At 39.4% G+C, this 17,395-nt stretch overlaps 1 long non-coding RNA gene across 1 annotated transcript in view; it reads left to right on the top strand.

Annotated features, from left to right (window-relative positions):
• The first annotated feature begins 290 nt into the window (after positions 1–290).
• LOC112543866 (uncharacterized) overlaps positions 291–17,395 on the top strand; it is a 57,371-nt gene continuing 40,266 nt past the window's right edge. The window contains exon 1 of the long non-coding RNA XR_003087145.2: positions 291–379. This is a non-coding gene — a long non-coding RNA (uncharacterized LOC112543866). The remainder of the gene's footprint in view (positions 380–17,395) is intronic.

The following is a 17,395-nucleotide window of genomic DNA, read 5'->3' on the forward strand; positions in this document are numbered from 1 at the left end:
CCTGAACTCTGTCCACTGAATCCATGTCTTGTGGAACTGCTTCTAACATTCCAAACCTCTGAGAAGCTTTAGCCAGCCACCATTTTAATAATAATTAAAAAAACCAAGCTATTACAAAAATGATTCACTCTTTCACATAATATTTCTAACAAAATTGAGCAGCCTGAGGCCTAGAACTGACATCATTCTACCCTGCAAAATTTCAGGCTTAATGTCTGACTGCCTTGCAGAGCTCGAAATGGCTTTATGACATCGCAAAGAATCTATTCCTAAAATTCTTTGGGAATGCACAGCACTTTCTCCTAGCCCTGAAAAGTCCCAAGATATCAGACTGTAAAGCTGTCTCATTTACATATAGAAACAGACAGCTTTTTTAAATGTAAGTAGTTTAATGTTTTCCCCTTGTGATCTCTTTGTAGTTGGATTCATTGAAACTAAAGGCATTTACATGGCTTTAGAGAAAAACGACATTGGAATTAATCCCCATACAGTTTGATGCCAAAACATTTATAAAATGTGTGGAAGGGCTCTGTAATATACATACTATACAGTGATGTGGATTTTTCAGCACTCATTTGGGATGGATTGCAAAACTCTCATAGCATAATCTTCTCCTACCCCCAAATTAATGTCCATGAACCCTTCTTTCTTTAGCACAGAATTATAGTTTAAGCAGTGCCCTACACCATATAAAAATACATAGCTGTAGGAATGCCTCAGTTTTCTTCATTTTTGTCAGCTGTATTCATGACCCTTTTCTGTTAATTTTTGGTGACCCATTTATGCATTCCAGCTTTACCCCAATGTTTTCATTGTGACTCATCTGTAGATATATCCATAATATCGTTTCACAAGGGTGTTCTGAGAATAAATACATTAATGATTGTGAGCAATTTTTATTACTGTGGTGATGGAAACCAGGATAAGTACCTAAAAAAAATAGAAATGTATTTTTGATATGGGGCATGTGAATAGCATACTACCCCTTTTAAAAAATAATCAAGATAGCCTTGGTTATAATCAAGAAGGTTTCCTGTTCTGCCATTCCTGGTGCAAGAACAGAATACTAAGTAGAGGTTAGACCTCCCAAAACTAGGATTCTCTTGTCCGGTGTTTCTGAACCAGGGAGTCCTGGCTGCGATCCCCAGTGGCAAGAGGGCTGGCATCTCAGAACCTAGTAGGGCAAGGGTTGGGATTGGGGCCAAAGCCCTGATAGTGCAGCCAGGCATGCAGCAGACCCAGTAGTGGGACCAGGGATGCGGCAGCCATGGCAGCTCCAGTAATGGTGCTGAGGCTGGGAATGCAGCAGATGCAGTAGCCCCTATAACAGGTCGGGGGACGTGGCTTTCCAGGCTGTTGGAGATAAATCAGCACAGCAGCCTGGAGGGGGAGAAGGCTGGCTCGGGCTGGCAGGGGGGAGGGGAGGTGGGTTCGGGGGGCCCATAGCAGGTCAAGCAAATTCACTCTTTCGGGACTGGTCAGGTCCCAAGGATTCTGGACCAGAGAGGTCTGACCTGTAGAAGAAAAGGGGATTTGAAAACATGCAAGCTGCAGTGCATTTTCTGCTTGGCTTGTTGGGGGCAGAAGGCATATTGCAACAGTCTTTGATCTATAATCACATACTTCTTTTTTGTCTAGAACCTTTGCTTTATTCATTGTATAGGTTAAACCAGGGAGGGCAAATGGGAAATCATGGGCCAGATCTGGTCTGCCAAGATTAGCCCACCCCTGGGTTAGACAATGAAAGTAGCAGGAAGAGTGGTGAATCAGGCAGTGGTTTAGAGGATTTTAGTCTAATTTTGATTAGTGCATAGGACAGTGTGCAGAGAAAGAGTCAGGGGCCTATATACTGGCCCTCCTGAACAATGCAGATTAAAAAAAACTGCTTCATATAGTGTAACAACCTCAACGTATAGAGAAAAGTTATGTGATCCTGTTATTAAAGACAGCCTCATAAAGCAAGAACACAAGAGGGCAAAGCTAAAGTTTCCAGGCAACTTTAACTTTGGTGTTTCCTTAGTCCTGCGTTCTTTACTTTGCAAATATAACAGGTGAAATCCTTGACCTATTTAATTTGATGGATATTCTGTCATGGATTTCAGCAGAACATCCACTGTTCCTGTCATGTAGTTTAATGTACAGATTATATACATACATAAAAAGCTGTTACAAGAAGGAGGAAGAAAAAATATTCTCCTTAACCTTTGATGATAGGACAAGAAGCAATAGGCTTATATTGCAGCAAGGGAGGTTTAGGTTGGAGATTAGGAAAATCTTCCAAACTGTCAAGGTGGATAAACTCTGGAATAAATTGCCTAGGGAGGTTGTAGAATCTCCATCCTTGAAGATATTTAAGAGCAGGTTAGACAAACACCAGACAGGAACAGTCTAGAATCTAGATGGTGCTTGGTCCTGCCAAGATGCAGGGGTCTGGAATTTATAACCTCTTGGGGGTCCTTCCAGTTCTATGATTCTATAAGGCAGAAAGCACTTAATTCATTTAAGGGCAAATCTAATCCCCTCCTCCACTCCATATTGAGCCATATTGATCTTTAACTGAGTTTATCTAGTGGACAGGGGGAAGTTACTATTTGTGTGCAATTGGGTCTGAACCTGCAGCTCCAGAAAGCAAGGCATTCTAGAAAGCAAGAAATTGTTATAGACAGTCCATGTGAGAAAGAAGAATACAAACAGACTTGTAAATATGCAAATCCACTTACTGTTTCTCACACCCTGGAAGCTGGTATGCAGGGTCATGGATTATCAAGATACGATGTAGGGATTGCTGCATCTCTACACTGTCAGCTCACTACAACCCTGGTGAGACTCTCTGCACAAATCCTGTATTGCTCATATGACTAAAATAGCTATGGGTTACCTTCCATTCTGCTTTTTAATTGTGGGAGACTATTTTAAATGTAGTGTGTCAAGCATTCTTTGAAAAATTTAGGGAAATATAAGGAAGAAGTTATGTACATTAGAACACTGCTTCCTTCCTAAAACAACTTAAAATGGATTGACACAATCAATAATGTCATGTCATTATTAGCATATTTCAGTATTTAAAATATCACTAGAAAAGAGCCATGTAAATTCATTCCAATATAAATATAAATCACAGTTTATGCTGGGCATAAGTTGGATTTGATTAATTCCACATATAGGTGACTTTTCACTGATGAATTGTTCTGTATCACATTCCTCTTGGAATTTGTCATTGGCCTGAAGCTTGCTTCAGGCTATCAACATGAGGAATGCTATAGAAATTACATGAGTGCTCTATCAAATAACTTCATATTTTAATGAAGTTTAAGTATCAATTCATTTTAATGTTCTAAGGCAATGGGGTGACAATGTAGGTTTTTTAAAGTTGTCTGCACATGCTTTCTTAAATTATTAGTGTTTATGTCTCCTGTAGAGCATAAGTTAAGAGGACTTTCCACATGGTCAAAGTTAGGCACAAGCTCAAATATTTTGCTAAGCTGAAGTCTATGGGAGGAATGTTAAATACTGCAATAATGAAAAAGGTATTCAGAAAGTCCCATCTAGGGATATGACCAGTCCTTTGATTCTCCTGGTGTTAAATTCTGCTTTGCTATCACTGTTTCTCCCATGGCAATCTCCCTCAATCTCTTCTGTTGAAGTGCTCCAGTGTGGATAAATAATTAAAGAGCTTTTGGAAAGGAGGACTAGACTGTGGCTACGTATAGACTACAAGCCTCTTTCGAAAGAGAGAGTCTAGTCTTCAACCAATTCTTTCAAAAAAGCGATCCACATTTTTGAAAGAGAGCACCCAGGCAGTCTGGATGCTCTTTCAAAAAAGTCCTGTTTACACTCAAGAACACCTTTTTTTGAAAGAGCACTTTCAAAAAAAAGTGTTATTCCTCGTAAAATGAGGTTTACTGTGGTCGACAAAACTGCCACGTTCTTTTGATTTAATTTCAAAAGAACGCAGCAGCAGTCTAGACTTGGGAAGTTTTTTTTTTTAAAAAGACCACTTTTTTTTGAAAAAACCCTGTAGTCTAGACACACCCTGAGGGTCCACCATATATAGAAAGATGCCCTGACCACCAGAAAACATAGAGCCTTTCTATTACTCTGTCACTCTCTAGCTCAGAGGTGGGCAATCATTTCTGATGGGGCCCAATCCAAGAATTTGGTAAGTGGTCACAGGCCACACTTTTCTACTATATTAAAGGAGGGAGTGTAGGGTCTGGAATGGATGTTGGGTGAAGAAGGGAGGTTTAGGTAGGGGATTAGTGTGTAGGAGGAATTATGGGGTCTGGGAGAGAGTTTGGATGCAGCTAGAGGTTGTGATTTAGGTCGCTGGATTGCAGTGTAGGAGGGGCTAGGGTGCTAGGTGCAGATAGTGCTTACTGTAAGCAGCTCCCAGCTGGTAGCCCAGCGGAACCCTCAGGCAGACTGCCTGTCTGCTGCAGCCCATCATACCATTCAAAGTGGCTGGCTGCTGGAGCCATCATGTGTGGCTTTGTGTGGGGCACCCCTTAGGGAGAGGGAGGCATTCTGCACATGCCCACATTTCTTCCCCGTACCTCCAATTACCTGGTTTCTGGCCAATGGGAGGTGCAAGGATTGTACTGGGGATGAGGGAAGCCAGCAGAGATCCTCTTTTCCTCAAGGGACATGCTGTACAGAGGAGCACACACTGCCTGCAGCAGTTAGATGCTTTGAACAATGTGTAGGGCAATGGCAAACAGGAAATCCACCTGAGGGTCCCACTGGGCCATGGTAGACTGGATCAATATGTTTGGTGGCCCAGATCTGGCCTGCAGGCTAGATTTTTCCCACCCCGCTCTAGCCCAATTGCTCTTTGATTTTATTCAGCAGGGAGATTGAAAGAATCCCCCTGATCAGAATATCCCATTGGTCTGTGACTAGACCACTCTATTGAGAGGTGATAGATGTGTGTGTAGATCCTTTCTCCCCACCAAGTAGAAGGGGACAATAAAACTTAAGTATCCCACAGCTTGGGTGAATGCTTTAATCTACTACACTAAAAGTTATAAGGTGAACATTATTCCTCCTATGATTGTTTCATATGGAGTAAGAAAGGAACCTAGTCCAGTCTCTGAGGAAAGGTTTTGAACACCTAAGTTACCTGCCTCCAGGAGAGGGCTTCTGAGCTGTAGATCACAAATAGTGATAAGTTATTCCCTGCAGTCCAGGCTTAGGTGCCTAGCACTGTAAGGCAGCTGAATCACAGAATACTCTGCTCTGGTCAATATTTCTCATTGATTAGTTTATATAGCTCCCTGTCTAGCATTCTGGCTTCTGTGGATGGAAATTTTAGGCACCTGTCTCTCTCCATTCCCTATATAGAAACCTAGGCACCTAGCATTATGCTTTGTAGATCATATTATTGTTATGATTTCCTAGGCTTCTAAAATACAAGCATTACTAGAACACTCAACTTCACAAAGGTTGAATCTCTTTGTAGACCTAGGTCTCTTAGCCATTATTCCATTATTACTTCATGTTCAATATTATTGTAGTGGAACTTCAGCAGTTTTGAGGTGGCTAGTGTAATGGAAGATAGATTAGTTAATGTTCTCACTTTTAATTTTAAACCTTAACTCTTAATTTAAGTCAACCAGTTATCAAGGTTGTGGCTTGTCCAAAAGAATTGTCAGAGATAGCCTCAGCTAACTAGCTTTCCATTGAAAGGACACACATAGATTCATCGAACATTAGAACTTGGAAGGGACCTTGAGAGGTCATCGAGTCCAGTCCCTTGTCCTCATGGCAGGACCAAGCACCCTCTAGACCAGTGTTTCTCAACCTTTTTTTAAAAAGTACCCCTTTAAAAAAATTATAAGTATTCCCAGTACCTACAGTTTTTGGACACACACAATTTTTTTTATACCATTGCAACACATTTGTCTAAACAACTTAAAAATTTCATTGCCCGCCCGGCTATGATTGAGTATAAAAAGTAGAAAAATAATTAAACGCTGTAAAACTTAAAACAAAAATTCAGTTTTCTCCAAATTTCAATTTTGTGGACATACCCTCCAGACTTCTCTGGACCATCCCTAAGGGTACTCATACCACTAGTTGAGAAACACTGGTCTAGAAACCTTAACCAGTGTTTCTCAACCAGTGGTACGAGTACCCTTAGGGATACTCCAGAGTAGCCTGGGGAGGTACGTCAACAAAATTGAAATTTGGAGAAAACTGAATTTTTGTTTTAAGTTTTACAGCGTTTAATTATTTTTGTACTTTTTACACCCAAAAATTTCAAAATTTCATCACCCGCCTGGCTATGATTAAGTTGTTTAGACAAATGTATTGCAATGGTAGAAAAAAATTGTGTGTCTGAAAACTGTAGGTACTGGGGGTATACATATATTTTCTATATATATTAATATATAAATATATATATATTTTAAGAGGTACTTTATAAAAAAAAGGTTGAGAAACACTGGTCTAGACCTTCCCTGATAGATGTCTATCTAATCTGCTCTTACATATCACCAGAGATAGAGATTCTACAACCTCTCTAAGCAATTATTTCCAGTTTTAACCACCCTGACAGTCAGGACATTTTTCCTAATGTCCAACCTAAACCTCTCTTACTACAGTTTAAGCCCATTGCTTCTTGTCTTATTCTCCGAGGCCAAGGAGAACAATTTTTCTCCCTCCACCTTGTGACACCCTTTTAGATACTTGAAAAATGCTATCATGTCCCCTCTCAGTCTTTTCCTTTCCAAACTAAACAATTCCAGTTCTTTCAGTCTTCCCTCATAGCTAATGTTCTCTAGACCTTTAATCTTTCTTGTTGCTCTTCTCTGGACCTCTGATTTCTCCACATCTTTCTTGAAATGTGGTGCCCAGAACAGAACACAATACTCCAACTGAGGCCTAATCAGCGCAGAGTAGAGTGGAAGAATGACTTCTCGTGTCTTGCTCACAACACTCCTGTTAATGTATCCCAGAATCATGTTTATGTTTTTTGCAATAGTGTAACACTGTTGACTCATATTTAGCTTGTGGTCCACTATGACCTCTAGATTCCTTTCTGCAGTACTCCTTCCTAGACAGCTGCTTCCTATTCTGTATTTGTGAAACTGATTGTTCCTTCCTAAGTGGAGTACTTGCATTTGTCCTTATTAAACTTCATCCTAACTACCTGAGACGATTGCTAAAGTTTGTCCAGCTCATTTTGAATTATGATCCTATCTTCCAATATTCTCTATCCCAATATCCAAATTATTGATGAAATTATTGAACAGAACCGGTCCCAAAACAGAGCCCTGTGGAACCCCACTTCTTAAGCTCTTCCTGCTTGATTGTAAACTGTTAATAACTACTCTCTGAGAATGGTCATGCACCCACCTTATAGTAGCCCCATCTAAGTTGTATTTGCCTAGTTTATTGATAAGAAGATCATGCGAAACCATATCAACCCACACATAACCCTTAAAACAAGAATAGATAGTCTTGTGTGCTATTTGTTGCTTCTAGGGGACAAGCTCTGTTGGTTGGGCTGTTAAGGAAGCCATTGTCATCACAAATTTAGAGTTCTGCTGTTGCTGTTTCTTCTACTGGTCCTTTGCAGAGTTCTGCATCTTGATCTCAGTTGGCTTAGTCTGCACAAGTGTCTTCTTCTTTATTGGTGTCTTGCAGCATCTTCTTTCCTTCAAGTTTCCCATCCCACTCTAGGATTTATCTTGTCGGCTGTTGTCCTTATATACTGTTTCCTCACTCATGCTCAGCCAATCAGCTTTCAGCTTTTTCCTAACTCTGCCATGCCATTCATTGTTACATGACCTGTGTGCCCCAGGAAGTCCAATGTACCTCCATGGGCTACAATGTATCAATGTGGGATTTTGCTGAGTCATTCCCTTCCAGTAATGATGCAGAACTGTCTCCTAGTTGCATCATAACTATTGGTTCGTGTGGACTCCCATGTGCTCCTCTGGAGTTTCTCTAGCTGACGTGTGAGTGACCCCTAGATCTTCCAATCAAAGTGGATAGTTCCATTGCATGATAGGAAGTGAAATCATTTCATCATTGGCAATGGACCCCTATAGGACTTAGAAATGGAATCTCCCACTCTATTACATCACCCCATAGACACCATTATGGATTTTCTATTTTAAACTACTGTTAATTTCAGTTTAATTAAAGCCTTACCTTTAAAACTAATTACTGTTCCAAGCATTCTAAAGGGTCCTGACATTTTATGTCCAATTAAGCCAATTATAATTTCTCCAACATTAAACCCCTTCCCGATGTTTTTCTGCATACTTCATTTTAGGTGATGCAAAGTAATCCAAATGGCTAATGTAAAAATTTCTTTCTACATTATATGTCATCTCACTTCACACTTCTCTGCAGGTTCTTTTTATTGGTTTTCAGATTGTCCTAAAGATTGCTTTTTCCCCATCAAAAAAGTATGAAGGCTAGTTCTCTGTAACAATAAAGCCCCTGTGTGGCCCAAATGGGATATAAAGCCAGCAAGAAACTCTCCTTGTGTAGTGGAAATCAAGCATAGTACCCTACAACTCTACCCTTCCCCAGTATAGGAACTGTAACCAGATTGTCTCTGTGCTCCCAGATTGTCCCACCTGATCAGGACAGTGATAGTTGTTTCATAAAGCCTTTACCCAAGGTATTACTTGATTTTACACGTTGGCTACGTCTACACTGGCATGATTTTCCGAAAATGCTTTTAACGGAAAAGTTTTCCGTTAAAAGCATTTTCGGAAAAGCACGTCTAGATTGGCAGGATGCTTTTCCGCAAAAGCACTTTTTTGTGGAAAAGCGTCCATGGCCAATCTAGACGCGGTTTTCTGCCAAAAAGCCCTGATAGCCATTTTTGCGATCGGGTCTTTTTTGCGGAAAACACTACTATGCTGTCTACACTGGCCCTTTTGCGCAAAAGTCTTTTGGAAAAAGACTTTTGCCCAAACGGGAGCAGCATAGTATTTCCACAAGAACACTGATGATCTTACATGAGCTCGTTAGTGTTCTTGCCAGTGTAGACAGTGTTCTTGACAGTGTTCTTGTTCAGATGATTTTGCGGAAAAACTTGCCAGTCTAGACACAGCCATGGATTTTCTGCTGGATCAAGGAAAATCTAGTCATGTTCCCTGGTGATTAATGTGGATAAGTCACAGGAGTTGTACAGAGGCAATAAAAGGAGAGAGAATATGGCAGTAGCCCTCTTTCTGAGAAGTTCCTCTTTCTGAGAAAAACCTTTCTTTTACTGACCAGCTCACCAGCCATGATCAGCAAACCCGCCAGGTGCAACAACCCTTGGCTCCTTCTGCAACCCATATGCCTGTGTAAGTGTGTGAGTGCCTGTGGGCAGAAAAGAATGTGTGTGAATGAGTGAATGAAGGTGTTTGTGAGAGAGAGAGATAGCTGGTTCCCCTTTAGTTTAAACCTTTAGTGGCAGCTGTATCCTCTTTAGTTTAACCATATAGTGCATATAGTGGAGTGTTAATGCCTGAATTGATAAATCCATACTAGTGTAACCTTGGGTGGTCTCCAGTGGGAATTTTTGGGGTAACAATAGTGACTATGAAATACTAAGGTTGATTAGAGAGGCTATCAAAATAAAAAACTCAATAATAGCAGGGGATTTAACTATCCCCATATTGACTGGGTACATGTCACCTCAGGATGGGATGCAGAGATAAAATGTCTTCATATCTTAAATGACTGCTTCTTGGAGCAGCTGGTTCTGGAATCCACAAGGAAGAGTCTATTTTTGATTTAGTCCTAAGTGAAGCACGGAATCTGATCCAAGAGGTAAATATAACTGGACCTCTTGAAATTGTGACCAAAATACAATAAAATGTAACATCCTTATGGTGGGGAAAAAAACCTCAGCAGCCCAACACTCAGCATTTCATTTTAGAAAGGGGAACTGCACAAAAAAGAGGATGCTAGTTAAACAGAAATTAAAAGGCAAAGTAACAAAAATAAAATATTTGCAAGCTGCATGGAAACTTTTCAAAGACACCATAATTGAGGCCCAACTTATATGTATACCCCAAATAAAAAAAACCAGACAAGAACCAAAAAAGTGTCACTGTAGCTTAACAACCAAGTAAAAGAAGCAGTGACAGATAAAAGGACATCTTTTTAAAAAGTGGAAGTCAAATCCTAGTGAGGAAAATAGAGAGGAGCATACATTTTGTCTGTCTAAGTGTAAAAAATATAATAAGAAAAACCAAAAAGGAATAGCAAAATGTTTTGTAAGTACATCAGAAGCAGGAATCTGTCTAAACAATCAGTGGGGACCTTGGACAATCGAGATACTAAAGGAGCACTAAAAGCTGATAAAGTCATTGTGGAGAAGCTCAACGAAATCTTTGCTTTAGTCTTCATGGCTAAGGATATTGGGGAGATTCTCAAACCTGAGCCATTCTTTTAGGTGACAAATTGGAGGTACTGTCCTAGATTGAGGTGTCATTAAAGGAGGTTTCGGAACAAACTGGTCAACCTAACTATAATAAGTCACTGGGATCAGATGGCATTCACCTAAGAGTTTTGAAAACTCAACTGTGAAATTGTGGAACTAGTAACCGTGGTTTATAACCTGTCCTTTAAATCAGTGTCAGTATCCAATTATTTAAAACTATAATAAAAAATAGAATTGTCAGACACATAGATGAACGCAATTTGTTGGGAGAAAGTTAACATGGCTTCTGTAAAGTGAAATCATACCTTCCTAACTACTAGAGTTGTTTGAGGAGGTCAACAAACATGTGAACAAAGGGAATTCAGTGGATATAGTATACCTGGATTTCCAGAAAGTCTTTGACAAGATTCCTCACCACATGCTCTTAAGTAAACCGTGTTGTTATGGGATAAGAGGGAAGGTAATTCCATGGATTGATAACTGGTTAAAAGACAGCAAACAAAGGGTAGGAATAAATGTTAAGTTTTCAGAGTGGAGAGAGGTAACTAGTGGAGTCCCCCCAAGGTTGGTCCTGGGACCAATACTATTCAACTTCTTTATAAATGATCTAGAGAAAGGGGTAAACAGTGAGGTAGCAAAATTTGCAGATGATACCAAACTGCTCAAGATAGGTAAGACCAAAGTAGACTGTGAAGAGTTTCAAAAAGATCTCACCAAACTAAGGGATTTGGCATCAAAATGTCAAATGAAATTTAATGTTGATAAATGTAAAGTAATACACACTGGAAAATTTAATCCCAACTCTACATACATCTGATGGGGACTAATTTAGCTACAGCTACTCAAGAGAGAGATCTTGGAGTCATTGTGGATAGTTCTCTGAAAACATCCACTCAGTGTGCAGCGGCAGTCAAAAAGAACAAATAGAATGTCAGGAATCATTTTAAAAAGGATAGAGAATAAGATAAAGAATATCATATTGCCTCTATATGAAACTATGGTATGCCCACATCTTGAATATTGCGTACAGATGTGGTCGCCTCATCTCAAAAAAGATATATTGGCATTGGAAAAGGTTCAGAGAGGGCAACAAAAATTATTAGGGGTTTAGAATGGGTCCCATATGAAGTCTGATTAAAAAAACTTGGACTTTTCAGCTTAGAAAAGAGGAAACTAAAGGGGGATATGATAGTGGTTTATAAAATCATGACTGGTATGGAAAAAGTATATAAGGAACATTTATTTACTTATTCCCACAATATAAGAACTAGGGGTCACCAAATGAAATTAATATACAGCAGGTTTAAAACAAACAAAAGGAAGTTTTTCTTCACATAGCTAACAGTCAACCTGTGGAACTCCTTGCCAGTGCATGTGGTGGAGCCTAGAACTTTAACGGGGTTCAAAAAAGAGGTAGGTAGATTAATGGAGTTTAGGTCCATCAATGGCTATTAGCCAGGATGGGTAGGAATGGTGTCCCTTGCTTCTGTTTGTCTGGAAATGGATGACAGGAGAGGGATTACATGAGAATTACCTGCTGTGTTCCCTCCCTCTGGATCATCTGCTATTGGCCACTATCAGCAGACAGGATACTGTTTTAGATGGACCTTTGGTCTGACCCAGTATAGCCATTCTTATGTTCTCATGTTCTCCTGCTATTTCTGGCTGATAGAGAAGTCTATTTTAGTCATGGGCAGATGATATAAGGTAGAGGAACCTTGAAGTTCAGTGAAGAATTGCTTCTAGAATCAGGATGTTACAGAGGCAGCTATTGCTAATCAAAGGCCTAAAGTAGCCCATGCCATACTAACATGTTGTGATGGGTTGAATAGACCCAATGTGGCAGCTTGCAAGGGATAAACAGAATACTCCGCTACCTGTATGGGTGCTACTTAATTAGCTGATTAATCACAGTTTAGATAAAAGGCAGCAAACAGGAGGACAGTGACTGTCAGAAAGTATGTCTGTACTGCAATGAAAAAATCCATGACTGGCTTGTGCCCATTGACTTGGTCTAAAGGAGTCTGGCTAAAACAACTTTAGAATACTCCCTTGAACCATCTATTTACCATAAATAATTCTAGTGTCCCCCTTAAAACATTGTTATTTTTCCACAAAAACCTACAACCATGTTCAAGTAAATTTTCAAATGCCTGGATCTAAATTCTGCTTCAGTTCCATTGGGATTTCATTTTCAACATACCGCTCATGCTGGGGAAGCTCTGTTCAGCCTGTGTCTAGCACTCTGGACCCACAGATACCATCTGGGAGCCCTGATCAGTTCAAGCTTCACTGACTGATGAGATCGCTCTTGCCCTCTTTCTCTCCCCCTCTCGGTACAGCTTCCTAACCCTGCTGTATGTGCTCTGTTATGATTTGCTAACCTTAACATTTGTAATCAGATTTAAGTTACATTTTGTATTGTAACCGTTTTGTTTGGTTGGTTCTCCTTGTATGGCTAGTACCTAGAAATAAATACTGTTAGGTTTTAAGCTGGTTGCTTTTCTCTCTTTTCCTCTTTCTCTCTCCTCTTTGGCTATTGTTTTGGTTTTCCAATCGCTCTGCAATAACTCTCCTTGTACTTAAACTAAAGATCTCTGTAGCGTCCAAAATTTGTTTGCTCATCAAGTGGGTTACTAGCAGAATTGTTGTGGCATGAAAGTGGGAATAAGGAGGTGCTGAACTTGGGGGGGGGGGCATATGAGGGTGGCAATTTGCAGTGCTGTTTAACACAGCCCACTGAGTCCAAGGGCACATGAGGGTCACAGGTGGCATTACAGTGCAACCAAGCCTACTGAGTCCAGGGGCATATAAAGGGTCAGTTTGTGAGCGCTCATTAGCTGGTCCTCTCAGATGTGTTCTGGTAGTGTGAGTGAGTGTGTGTGCAGGTTCATCTGATTCTAGTGTGGGAAGAACCCAGTCCTGGGGAACCTAGAGCCTGCAGGAGAGTTCTATTGGGAGGAAACAGAGAAGTAAAGCTCCATTTTGTCATTTAGTGCTGTCTACAAAGCACCAAAATTTTGAAATAAAGTGCTATTCTGAAATGTCCCTTTCTCTTTGTAGAATGTGGTTTACAGGGATGTTGGAATAGGAAGCCCAGAATAATGGGCTTGCTGTGAAGACACGGGATAGCTATTTCAGGATACTCTGGTATCCTGAAAGAGCATTGAAGTGCAGATGTAGCTTTAAAGGGGAAAACCCAAAATACAACAACGTTATGTGTTTTACTATGTGTAATGTATCCTGCCAATGACAAAGTTTACAGCTCAGAAGAACACAAAGAAAATTCACAATACACTTTGCTTGGTGAAGTGACTTTTTGTGGCATCAGTCACTAAGAACTGCAAATGCAGCTGTTTGGCTGAGATATTGCAAGTGGGTATTTTAATTCAATGAAGGTAAGAGGCAGAGACAGTGATATGGGATACATGTGGGAGGCTCTAGTCTTCTGCCAACACAGACATTTTATGTGATCTTTAAGAATTTTCTTCTTCATCTTAATCATATCATGAAGGTCCAGGTTGCCATGCAAGCATCCTATTACAACAGAGACCCCTTCTGTCATAGAATCATAGAACACTAGAACTGGAAGGGACCTCAAAAGGTCGAGTCCAGTCCCCTGCCCTCAAAGCAGGATCCAGTACCATCTACATCATCCCCGATAGATATCTATCTCACCTGCTCTTAAATATCTCCAGAGACGGAGATTCCACAACCTCCCTAGGCAATTTATTTCCATGTTTAACCACCCTTACAGTTAGGAAGTTTTTCCTAATGTCCAACTTAAACCTCCCTTGATGTGGTTTAAGCCCATTGTTTCTTGCCCTATCCTCAGAGGCCAAGAAGAACAATTTTTCTCTCTCTTCCTTCTGACACCCTTTTAGATACCTGAAAATGTGCTACACTATACTGGTCAGCATCCCTGATGTACACCACAGTGGGAGGGCCTTTTCCAAGTTGAACTATGTGCCAAAATCTTCACACTTTGTTTGCTAGCTGGTTTGGGGGCTGCTGCTGCTGACCACCAGACTTCATTTAACTAATGGATGGGGGGGTCTGAAATTTTCCTTCTCCTATATAGGCTTCCTTCCCAGATTGAAGAATGCCATCTGTCTAGAATTAGATCTCCCTGGTTTTGTTTTTTGTTTAAGTGCCAGATACCTGCCTTTCATACTCTGTCTTTTAGTAGAAATAGCTCTGCCATATGACCATATGAAGGCAAGAATTCAAGGAGCAATTAAGGGAACACAGCAATAATAAAAAAATAGGATGAAAACACAACATGAAGAAGACTCGTTTTTCATAAAACTGCACCATTATAACAATTTGATTGGATACCTAAAAAAAGAATCTCATTTGAAGCAGTACTACTCTTGAGACAATCCCCATGTGAAGGTCCAATTTAACAGAATGTTCAGCAAATTATAATAATAACATCTCTTTTCTGTAAGTACTAGTTCCCTTTTTTCACAAATTGTTCCTTAAAGCTGAAAGGATGAGTTCATATTAAAACTACAAGTAAACTTAGCAAAAGGTAGCAGTTTATAAAATGTCAGTATACAGTGACTTTGCTATCAGAAGATTTCAATTATGCTAAGCCAATTCTGCTTTTAATTCAAAATATTTTATTCTTAATGTATCTAGTCTGGTTATTTAAGAATTGCCAGGAAAAGTTGCAGCTGACTAGCTTTCCCTTGAAAGGACACAGATACAGCACTTGAATCAAGAATAAACAAGCAGCAAATCTTATAAATAAATATATATTTGTTTTTTAAAGTGAATAATTATAATAAAAGAATAGAGATAGAAATAAAAAGGGTTCCAGATAAAAAGGAGGTTGAAGCAGTACGGTAGATAAAAGCAATACAGTGCAATAACAACTGAAATGATGTAAAGGTATAGTAAAATCAATGCAATAACAATATAATCATTCACTTAATCTGTAACATAATAAGAATAAAAATATATAATACTAAATACTTAACACTAAACATCCAATAAGTGTTCATTAGTCAATTATTAGATAGGTAAGGGAAGATCTCATTCAGATCACAGACATCCAGCTTTATTGACAGGCAAAACCTGTCCACTCTTTCATAATAAATAGACAGACTTGGATTCTCTCAATTTCCTCAGATTCATCTATTGGTATTTTTGATCTGTCTATTCCTATTGTTTTATTCCACTGCTGCTTGTTGCTTCTGGGAGAGAAATGCTATTAACTTGGCTGTTGAGGAAGTCAGTGTCATGGTGACATTATAATTCTGGAGTTGCTGCTGCTGCTTGTTCTTATGCAGCTCCCTTTCTACAGAGTTCTATTGCTGCTGATGCTTCTTCTCCTGTGCAGATATCTTCTTCCTTGAGGGAGTCTTGCAGCATCTTCTCTTCTTCAAAATCCCCCTCCAACCACAGAGTTTAGCCCGCTAGCTGTCTCTCTTATATATGATTTGCTCATCCTAGCTCCATCAATCAACTTGAAATTTTCCACCCACTACATAGACATCTATGGAGCTGCAATGTATCTCTGTGGGATTTTGCTGAGTCACTTTACACAGGATCAGAGAGGTAGCTGTGTTAGTCTGAATCTGCAAAAGCGGCGAGGAGTCCTGTGGCACCTTATAGACTAACCAAAGTGTTGGAGGATAAGCTTTCATGGGCAAAGGCTCACTTTGTCAGATGCAGCATGGATGTGTGCAGTCTTATGCTTGGATTGCATCACCCAGAAATGATTAATTCTATCTCCTGTTTACTTTATCCCTATCTCCTATGTATTCCTATGGACTTTCCAAATTGACCTCTAGATGAATGCTAGCTAGTCTAGAAATGATGCAACCCTGCTTTCTAATTACATCACCCCTATTCATTCTTATGGGCTGCCGTGCATTCCTATTGGGTTTTCGTAATTGACTTGTCGATATCCCTTACCTACTTCTTATTTGGATGTCCTATGGGCATATACAACTGGGTTTTTCTTAGTCATTTTCTACAGGTAGTAGAATTTATTACTGAATTACAGGAAGTGAGATTGTCAGAGACAGTGGACCCATATGTGCCCTGGAAATGAAATGTCCTTTTATATTACATTGCCCTGTAGCTGCCATTACTGGATTTTCTATTATTAATTTTTTATTTAATAAAAGCTTAATTCCTAAAACTAATTACTAGTCTAAGCATGCTGAAGGGTGCTGAAAATTACACCACTCATTTTATATCCACTTGAGAGTGAGAATTTCAATAATTTTAAACCCTGTCTGAGCTTTTTCTGCAGATTCCCAATGTAAAATTTTCTTAGCGTACATCCACACAACAGGGCTTATCTCAAAATAAGTTACACAAACTGAGCTATGTCAATTGCATAGCTTATTTCAAAATTGAAGTAAGAAGTCTTCCAGCTTGACACTATTTCAACATTATTTCAAAATAACTGCCTGCTGTGTAGATGCAGACTAAGTTATTTCAAAACAATGTTGCTGTGTAGACGTATCCTAAGGTATTTTGGGAGACTTAGGTGCAAACTGTGGTCACAACTTAGCTTATTTAAATTTATTATGACTTCATTATGAATCTATATTGTATTATGGTATTGTCCAGAGTCTCAATTAGACAGAATCACATTTTGTAGGGTACTTTGCTATCAAGCCCATATGAAGATATTACCCCAAGAAGCTTAATATGTGAGAAAGTACAGATTCTAGCTGCATTAGGTTTCCTGCAAGCAGAAAATCTCTATAAAATCAATATTTTAAAAGTCCAACCTTGTTGTTAGACCTGGAAGGCTGCAGGTTACTAGAAGCTAATTGTTTTATGTAGTATACAGGAATCAATTGACAAAAAAAGTGAGTTAGTAAAAGTCAATTTCTTACAATCTCACTTCTGAGTTTGAAAAAAATACATCACGGCAGCATCAATGAAAAACAAGGAACAAACTCTTTGATAAAAGGCAGATTAAAGCATATAAGAATCATTTGTTAGGAGTAATTTGCATCAGTTTATTGATCA

This window comes from Pelodiscus sinensis, chromosome 5, assembly GCF_049634645.1.
Source record: "Pelodiscus sinensis isolate JC-2024 chromosome 5, ASM4963464v1, whole genome shotgun sequence".
Lineage (NCBI taxonomy): Eukaryota > Metazoa > Chordata > Testudines > Trionychidae > Pelodiscus > Pelodiscus sinensis.